We start from the raw sequence: 10,699 nt of genomic DNA, 5'->3' as shown, positions 1-10,699 counted from the left end.
AAAAACCACAAGCATTCCTTTACACCAATAACAGACTTAAAGAGAGCCAAATCAAGAACGAAATGCCATTCACAATTGCTACAAAGAGAATAAAATACCTAGGAATACGACAAACAAGGAACATAAAGGACCTCTTCAAGGAGAACTACAAACCACTGCTCAACGAAATAAGAGAGGACACAAACAGATGGAGAAACATTCCATGCTCAGAGTTAGGAAGAATCAATATTGAGAAAATGACCATACTGCCCAAAGTAATTTATAGATTCAACACTATCCCCATCAAGCTACCAATGACCTTCTTCACAGAACTGGAAAAAAACACCTTAAACTTCATATGGAACCAAAAGAGAGCCCGCATAGCCAAGTCAATTCTAAGCAAAAAGGACAAACCTGGAGGCATCACACTACCGGACTTCAAACTATACTACAAGGCTACAGTAATGAAAACAGCATGGTACTGGTACCAAAACGGAGATATAGACCAATGGAACAGAACAGAGGCCTTGGAGGCAACACCACACATCTACAACCATCTGATCGTTGACAAATCTGACAAAAACAAGCAATGGGGAAAGGATTCCCTGTTTAATAAATGGTGTTGGGAAAACTGGCTAGCCATGTGCAGAAAGCAGAAACTGGACCCCTTCCTGACACTTTACACTAAATTTACACTAAAGATGGATTAAAGACTTAAACATAAGACCTAACACCATAAAAACCATAGAAGAAAAACTAGGCAAAACCATTCAGGACATAGGCATAGGCAAGGACTTCATGACCAAAACACCAAAAGCATTGGCAACAAAAGCCAAAATAGACAAATGGGACTTAATCAAACTCCACAGCTTCTGCACAGCAAAAGAAACAGTCATTAGAGTGAATTGGCAACCAACAGAATGGGAAAAAATTTTTGCAATCTACTCATCTAACAAAGGACTTATATCCAGAATCTACAAAGAACTAAAACAGATTCACAAGAAAAAAACAAACAAGCCCATTCAAAAGTGGGCAAAGGATATGAACAGACACTTTACAAAAGAAGACACACATTAGGCCAACAAACATATGAAAAAATGCTCATCATCACTGGTCATTAGAGAAATGCAAATCAAAACTACATTGAGATACCATCTCATACCAGTTAGAATGGCGATCAATAAAAAATCTGGAGACAACAGATGCTGGAGAGGATGTGGAGAAATAGGAACACTTTTACATCGTTGGTGGGAATGTAAATTAGTTCAACCACTGTGGAAGACAGTGTGGCGATTCCTCAAGGGCCTAGAAATAGAAATTCCATTTGACCCAGCAATCCCATTGCTGGGTATATATCCAAAGGATTATAAATTGTTCTACTATAAGGACACATACACACGAATGTTCATTGCAGCACTGCTTACAATAGCAAAGACCTGGAACCAACCCAAATGCCCATCGATGATAGACTGGACAGGGAAAATGTGGCACATATACACATGGAATACTATGCAGCCATAAAAAGGATGAGTTCATGTCCTTTGTAGGGACATGGATCAACCTGGAAACCATCATTCTCAGCAAACTGACACAAGAACACAAAATCAAACACCGAATGTTCTCACTCATAGGTGGGTGTTGAACAATGAGAACACACGGATGCAGGGAGGGGAACACCATACACTGGGGTCTATTGGGGGAAATAGGGGAGGGACAGCAGGGGTTGGGGAGTTGGAGAGAGATAGCATGGGGAGAAATGCCAGATATAGGTAAAGGGGAGGAAGGCAGCAAATCACACAGCCATGTGTGTACCTATGCAACAATCTTGCATGTTCTTCACATGTATCCCAAAACCTAAAATGCAATAAAAGAATTATTTGAAAAAAATACAAAAATTAGGCTGGGCACGGTGGTTCACACTTGTAATCCCAGCATTTAGGAGGCCAAGGCAGGCAGATTATACGGTCAGGAGTTCGAGACTAGCCTGTTCAATATGGTGAAACCCCATCACTACAAAAATACAAAAATTAGCTGGGTGTGGTAACAGGCGCCTGTAGTCCCAGCTACTCAGGAAGCTGAGGCATGAGAATCACCTGAATGCGGGAGACAGAAGTTGCAGTGAGCTGAGATCATGCCACTGCATTCCAGCCTAGGTGACAGAACAAGACTCTGTCTCAAAAAAAAAAAAAAATTAGCCAGGCCTGGTGGTGTGCACCTGTAATCCCAGCTACTTAGAGGCTGAGGCTGGAGAATCACTCGAACCCAGGAGGCAGAGTGCAGTCAGCTGAGATTGTGCCACTGCACTCCAGCCTGAGCAACAGAGCAAGACTCCATCTCCAAAATAAAATAAAATAATAAAATACAAATAAATAAAATACAAAAAAAAAAAAAAACTTTGCCACATTCTTCACATTTGTAGGGTCTCTCTCCAGTATAAATTATCTTATGTTTAGTAAAAACTGAGGGCTAATTAAAGGCTTTCCCACATTCTTTACATTTGTAGGAATTGTCTTTAGAATAAATTCTTTTGTGTTGAGTATGAAAGCATGCAAAATGATTTGACACATTCTTTTCATTTGAAAGGTTTCTTTCTGATATGTCTTATGTTATGTCTATTTTAATTTCAAAATTTATAAAAATACTTTCAAACATTTATCACATTGAAATATTTTGCTCTGGTTAGTTGTCAAACACTGGTTAAGTCCATTATGACCTTTTTTGTGCACCTTACACTCATCCACACTTTTACTTACTTTTCTTAACTGTAAATTCTCATATTCACATTTTCCATATCTTTTCAGTATAACTTTTTGGGAAAAAAACTGCTATGTCCTGCTCTGGCCAAAGGTCTTGGGGGTTTGGCTACCATCTCATGTCTCTTCATATTCCAGGGCTTTTTATTTTTCTCCAGACAGGTGATCAGGTCTGGCTTAGAGACAGCAATACCCAGGAAGACCATGTTTCTGTAGTTCCCTAACATCACATTCCTATATAAATTCCACTGTGTAGTGTAGAGGCATTGCCACTCCTTCAGAGAGAATTCTATGGCCACATCCCTAAATGTCAATGATCTCATTTCTAGGCTTCCAGGGTGTCCTGGCAGCTTAGCAGTGGATTTCCCAATACCTGCAGATCACAGGGCCACAGAGCCTGGGCCTCTAGAACCAGAAGAAACAAAGAAGTGAATACAAGACCTGGAGCTCGGTTGCAGCAAGAGACAAAGGCCTTTATTTGTCTTTTGACAGTTTGATTATTATGTGTCTCAATGTGGCTATCTTTGAGTTCATCCTACTTGGAATTTGTTGAGCTTCTTGGATGTTTATATTTATGTCTTTCATCAAACTTGAGAAGTTTTCAGCCATTATTTCTTCTAATATTCTCTCTGCCCCTTTCTTTCTCTCTTCTGCTGGAACTCCCACAATGCATACATTGGTCTCCTTGATATTGTCCCGTGGGACTCCTAGGCTGTGCTTACTTTTCTTCAATTTCTTTCTTTCTGTTCCTCAGACTTGCTAATTTCCATTGTCCTATCTTCAAGTTTGCTGATTCTTTCTTCTGCTTGCTCAAATCTGCCTTTGAATCCTTCTAGTGAATTTCTTATTTCAATTATTGAAATTTCCAGCTTCAGAAACTTTTTCCTTTCTAGGTTTTCTCTTAATATTCCTATTTTGTTTATACATAGTCTTCTTAACTTTCTTCATGCCTTCTGTTAGTTCTTTGAGCATCTTTTGCTAGTTCTTTTTTAATTAAATTTTATTTTTAATTTTTGTGGGAACACATTAGGTATATTTATAGAATACATGAGATATTTTGAAATAGGCAGGCAATGCACAATAATCACATCTAGATAAATGGGGTATCTCCCACCTCAAGCATTTATCATTTGTGTTATGAATTACACACTTATTTTGAATGTACAATTAAATTATTTTTTACTACACTCACCCTGTTCTGCTAGCAAATACTGTCTTGTCCATTCTATTTTTTGTACCCATTACCCATCCCCAATTTCCCCTCCCTTACCCCAACACCCACACTCACACCCCACTACCCTTCCTAGCTTCTTGTAACCATCATTCTGCTATCTCCATGAGTTCATTTTCTTTAAATTTTAGCTCCCATAGGTGAGAACATGAAACGTTTGTCTTTCTGTACTTCGCTTATTTCACTCATCGTAATGACCTCCGGTTTCATCCATGTGGTTGCAAATGACAGGATCTCATTCTTTTATATGGCAGAATAGTACTCCATTGTGTAGGTTGCTTCCAAATCTTGGCTATTGTGAATAGTCCTACAATAAACATGAGAGTACAGATATTACTTTAATATACTAATTTCCTTTCTTTTGGGTATATACTTAGGAGTGAGATTGCTGGATCATGTGGTCTTTGAGCATCTTTAAGACAATTGTTTTAAGGTTTTTGACCAGTAAATCTTCCAACAGGTCTTTTTCAGAGACAGTTTCTGTTTGTTTGCTTTTTTCCATAGAATGGGCCATAATTTCCTCTTTCTTTTTATGTCTTGTGATTTTTGTTGACACTGGACATTTTAATCTAATAATGTGGTAAGTCTAAAAGTCAGATACTCTCTCCAGGGTTTGCTGTTTTGTGTTTTTATTTCTGTTGTAAGTTGTCCCTGTGATGAGGATCAGTCTGAGATATAAATTTAGGGTCTTTTTGGAGCTTGCACCTTCCCTGCACATGCACTGTAACTTTCTAATTTCTCTTGTATTTGAGGTTACTTTTAAATGTCATAGTCTTTCAGTGTCTGGATCCCAAAATGGGAAAAATAAAAATGAACAGCACAAAAAAAAACCAAAAAGCACCAGCCTTTTAAATATCCAGGAAGTCACTTCAGCCAGAGGGAGGGGCTTGCAACAATGAAGGGAGGTGCAACCACAATATCCGCATACCTCTGAACCTCTGTAATCAGAAGCAGCAATTAGCAATCAAAGCAGAGATCTCCGCTATTTGGAGGACAAAGTCTTTTTTTTGGTCCACCCTGGCTCCCACAACCTGCATGCACGCTTCTCCAGGAACATGTGCACAGCCATCTGCCACAGGGATAGGGGATGGGGGATGGTTAGCTGCTACTGTGCTAAGAACTAAAATTGACCAAAATGAACCACAAACTACTCTCTGAGCTTTTCCCTGGATGTTGCAAGCCTTCAATAGACCCAGAGTTCCAAAACAGTTACATCAGATTCTATTACTATAATGTTTACCTAAGTGGGAAAACAGATTTCTGGTGCTTCTTTCTCTATCATCTTCCCACAATCCTCAAATCTTGTTTTAAATGTTTGATAAGTTATTAGGCTTGAGATATTACTTTATAATTTATATTTAATAAAGTTTCAGCTTAAAAGAATAAATCCTGCTAGTTGAACTGTCTTTAAACATCTAATCAGCCACATCTACACAAAGGCATCACCACCTATCAATCTAGACATAGGCCAAATGATGTTTGTTTGCTAGGAGCAGGTTAAAAATGCAGCTGCTAGGAACAGGTGGAAGATGCAGGTAATGCCTGTGTTAAGGGCTATATACACAGTGACAATGCTTTCTGGATCCAAAATTCAGATATGGTGCCTAAAAGATTTGAGAATCATTATATGAAAAATATTAATATACAAAAATTAAATTTGATTGTTTTATGAATTTAATGCACTGCCTTTATTTTTGTTATGGTTTCAGTTTGCTTAATTTTATTTATTTTTTTTTCCATAAGTTATTGGGGTACAGGTGGTCTTTGGTTACATAAGTGAGTTCTTTAGTAGTGATTTGTGAGATTTTGATGCATCCATCACTGAAGCAGTATACATTGTACCATATTTGCAGTCTTTTATTTCTTGGCCCCCCTGCCTCTCTTCCCCCAAAGTCCCCAAATTCCACTGAATCATTCTTATGCCTTTGTTTCCTCATAGCTTAACACCCACCTATCAGTGAGAACATATGATGTTTGGTTTTCCATTCCTGAGTTACTTCACTTAGAATAGTAATATCCAGGCTCATCCAGTCACTGCAAATGCTGTTAATTCATTCCTTTTTATGGCTGAGCCATCAGTATTCCATCACAGATACAGATAGATATAGATATAGATATAGATATAGATATAGATATAGATATAGATATAGATATAGATATAGATATAGATGCATATCTATATAGATGATATAGATACAGATATAGATATCACAGTTTCTTTATCCACTCATTGATTGATGGGCATTTGGGTTGGTTCCACAATTTTGCAATTGTGAATTGTCCTGCTATAAACATGTGTGTCTCAGTGTCTTTTTTGAATAATGACTTCTTTTCCTCTGGGCAGATACCCAGTAGTGGGATTGCTGAATCAAATAGAAGTTCTACTTTTAGTTCTTTAAGGAATATCCAGTTTTCCATAATGGCTGTACTAGTTTATTTTCCCACTAGCAGTGTAAAAGTGTTCCTTGATCACTGCATCCACACTGACATCTACTGTTAATAGACTTTTTTTTTTAATTGACTTTTTGATTAAGACCATTCTTGCAGGAGTATGGTGGTACTGCACTGTGGTTTTAACTTGCATTTCCCTGATTATTAGGGATGCTGAGCATTTTTTCATATGTTTATTGGCCATTTGTACATCTTCTTTTGAGAATTTTCTATTCGTGTCCTTAGCCCACTTTTTGATGGGATTGTTTTATTCCTACTGATTTATTTGAGTTCATTGTAGATTCTGGTTATTAGTCTTTTGTCAGATGTCTAGATTGTGAAGATTTTCTCCTGCTCTGTGGGTTGTCTGTTTACTCTGCTGACTGTTCCTTTTGCCATGCAAAAGTTCTTTAGTTTAATTAGGTCCCAGCTATTTATCTTTGTTTTTCTTGTATTTATTTTGGGTTCTTGGTCATGAAATCCTTGCCTAAGCTAATGTCTAGAATTTTTCCAATGTTATCTTCTAAAATTTTTACAGTTTTGGGTATTAGGTTTAAGTCCTTAATCCATCTTGAGTTGATTTTTGTATAAGGTGATAGGATCCAACTTTATTTTCCTACATGTGGCTAGCCAATTCTCCCAGCACCATTTGGTGAAAAGGGTGTCCTTTCCCCACTTTATATTGTTTGCTTTGTCAAATATCAGTTGGCTGTAAGTATTTGGGTTTATTCCTGAGTTCTTTATTATGTTCTGTTGGTCCATCCTATTTTTATAGCAGTACCATACTGTTTTAGTGACTATGGCCTTATAGTATAGTTTGAAAGCAGGTAGTGTGAGGCCTCCAGATTTGTTCTTTTTGCCTAGTCTTGGTTTGGCTATGTGGGCTCTTTTTTTGTTCCATATGAATTTTAGAATTGTTCTAATTCTGTATAAAATGATGGTGTTATTTTGATGGGGATTGCACTGAATTTGTAGGTTGCTTTTGGCAGTATGGTCATCTTCAAAATATTGATTCTATCCATTCATGGGCATGGGGTGTGCTTCCATTTGTTTGTGTGACCTATGATTTATTTCAGCATTGTTTTGTAGTTTTCCTGTACAGGTATTTTGACGCCTTGTTTAGGTATATTCCTACAGTTTTTGTTTTTGTTTTTTGTTTTGTTTTGTTTTGCAGCTATTGTAAAAGGGGCTGAGTTCTTTATTTGATTCTCCGCTTGGTCACTGTTGGTGTATAGAAGAGCTACTAATTTGTGTATATTAATCTTGTATCCAGAAACTTTGCTGAATTCTTTTATCAGTTCTAAGAGTTTTCTGGAGGAGTCTTAAGGGTTTTCAAGGTAAACAATCATATCATCAGCAAACAGTGACAGTCTGACTTTCTCTTTACTGATTTGGATGCCCTTTCTTTCTTTCTCTTGTCTGATTGCTCTGGGTAGGACTTCCAGTACTATGTTAAAGAGGCATGGTGAGAGTAGGCATCCTTGTCTTGTTCCAGTTCTCAGAGGGAATGCTTTCAACTTTCCCCCATTCAGTATTATGTTGGCTGTGGGTCTGTCATAGATGGCTTTTATTACATTGAGGTATGTCCCTTGGATATCCATTTTGCTAAGTTTTAATAATAAAGCAATGCTGGATTTTGTTGAATGCTTTTTCTGCATCTATTGAGATGATCATGTGATTTTTGTTTTCAATTCTGTTTGTGTGGTGTACCACATTTATTGACTTGTGTATGTTAAACTATACCTGCATCCCTGGTATGAAACCCACTTAATCCTAGTGGATTATCTTTTCAATACGTTGTTGGATTCGGTTAGCTAGTATTTTGTTAATGATCTTAGCATCCAGGTTTATCAAGGATATTAGTCGGTAGTTTTCTTTTTCAGTTATGTCCTTCTCTGGTTTTGGTATTCAGGTGATGCTGGCTTCATAGAATGAATTAGGGAGGGTTCCTTCTTTCTCTATCGTGTGGAATAGTGTCAAGAGGATTGGTATCAATTCTTCACTGAATGTCTGGTAGAATGCTGCTGTAAATCCATCTGGTCCTGGACTTTTTTTGTTGGTAATTTTTTTAATTACCATTTCAATCTTGCTGCTTGTTATTGATCTGTTCAGGGTATCTAATTCTTCCTGGTTTAAGCTAGGAGGGTTGTGTTTTTCCAGGAATTTATCCATCTCTTCTAGGTTTTCCAATTTATGTGTGTAAAGGTGTTCATAGTACCTTTGAGTGATCTTTTGCATTTCAGTGGTGTCAGCTGTAATATCTCCTGTTTTGTTTATTAGTGAGGTTATTTGGATTTTCTCTTATTTCCTTGGTTAATCTTGCTAATGTTCCATTTACTTTACCTTTTCAAAGAACCAGCTTTTTGTTTATCTTTTGTATTTTTGTTGCTGTTGTTGTTGTTTCAATTACCTTTAGTTCTGCTCTGATCTTGGTTACTTCTTTCTTCTGCTGGGTTTGGGTTTGGTTTGTTCTTGTTTTTCTAGTTCCTTGAGGTGTGACCTTAGAATGTCAGTTTGTGCTCTTTTAGTCTTTTTGATGTCAGTGTTTAGGGTTATGAACTTTCCCCTTAGCACTGCCTTTGCTTTATCCCAGAGGTTTTGGTAGGTTGTGTCATTGTTGTCATTCAGTTCAAGGAATTTTTTAATTTCCATCTTGATTTTGTTTTTGATCTATCGCTCATTGAGAAGTAAGTTATTCAATTTCCATGTATTTGCATGCTTTTGATGGTTCCTTTTGGAGTTTATTTCCAGTTTTATTCCACTGTGGTCTCAGAGAGTGCTTGATATAATTTCAATTTTCTTAAATGTATTGAGGCTCATTTTATGGCCTATCCTAAGGTCTACCTTGGAGAAAGTTCCATGTGCTGTTGAATAGAATGTGTATTCTGTGGTTGTTGGATGAAATGTTCTGTATACATCTGTTAAGTCCAGTTGTTTCAAGGTATAGTTTAAATCTACTGTTTCTTTGTTGACTTGCTATCTCAATAACCTGTCTAGTGCTGTCAGTGGAGTCCTGAAGTCCCCTACTCTTACTGTGTTGCTGTCTATCTCATTCCTTAAGTCTATTAAAAATTGTTTTATACATTTAGGAGCTCCAATGTTAGGTGCATATATGTTTAGGATTGTGATATTTTCCTGTTGGACAAAGCCTTTTGCCATTATAAAATGTCCCTTTGTCTCTTTTAACTGCTGTTGCTTTAAAGTTTGTCTGATATAAGAATAGCTACCCCTGCCCACTTTTGGTGTTCATTTGCATAAAATGCTTTTTTCAACTCCTTTTAAGTTTATGTGAGTCCTTACTTGTTAGTTGAGTCTCCTGAAGGCAGCAGATAGTTAGGTGGTGAGTTCTTATCCATTCTGCGGTTCTTTATCTTTTAGGTGAAGCATTTAAGCCATTTATGTTCAATGTTACAATTGAAATGTGAAGTACCATTGCATTCATCATGCTCTTTGTTGCCTGTGTATTTTAGGGTGCTTTTTGGTTTTGTTTTTTGTTTTGCTTTTGCTTTTTAACTTGTATTTTTGTTTTATAGGTCCCGTGTGATTTATGCTTTAAAGAGGTTCTGTTTTGATATGTTGTGTTTCCAGGATTTGTTTCAAGATTTAGAGTTCCTTTTAGCAGTTCTTGTAGTGGTGGCTTGGTAGTGGCAAATTCTCTCAGCATTTGTTTGTCAGAAAAGACTGTATCTTTCTTTCATATATGATGCTTAGTTTCGCTGGATACAAAATCCTTAGCTGATAATTGTATTGTTTTAGGAGGCTGAAGATAAGGCCAGAATCCCTTCTGCTTGTAGGGTTTCTGCTGAGAAATCAGCTATTCATCTGATAGGTTTTCCTTTATAGGTTACTTGGTCCTACAGTCTCACAGCTCTTAAGATTCTTTCCTTTTTGTTAACTTTGAATAACCTAATGACTATGTGCCTAGACAATAATCTTTTTGTGATTAATTTCCCAGGTGTTCTTTGTGCTTCTTGCACTTGGATGTCTAGGTCTCTCACAAGGCCAGAGATGCTTTCCTCAATCATTTCCCCAAATATGTTTTCCAAGCTTTTAGAATTCTCGTCTTCCTCAGGAACACTGATTATTCTTAGGTTTAGTCGTTTAACATAATTCCAGACTTGTTCAAGGCTTCATTCATATTTTCTTATTCTTTTTTCTGTCTTTGTTGGACTGGGTTAATTTGAAGACCTTATCTTCAAGCTATGAATTTCTTTCTTCTACTTGTTCAATTCTATTGCTCAGACTTTCCAGAGCATTTCACATTTCTAAAAGTGCGTCCAAAGTTTCCTGAATTTTTTATTGTTTT

The sequence above is a fragment of the Aotus nancymaae genome, unplaced genomic scaffold (assembly GCF_030222135.1).
Source record: "Aotus nancymaae isolate 86718 unplaced genomic scaffold, 86718_ANA_hifiasm-v0.15.2.pri h1tg000016l, whole genome shotgun sequence".
In the NCBI taxonomy this organism is placed as follows: Eukaryota; Metazoa; Chordata; class Mammalia; order Primates; family Aotidae; genus Aotus; species Aotus nancymaae.
Note: the sequence above shows the minus strand (reverse complement) of the source record.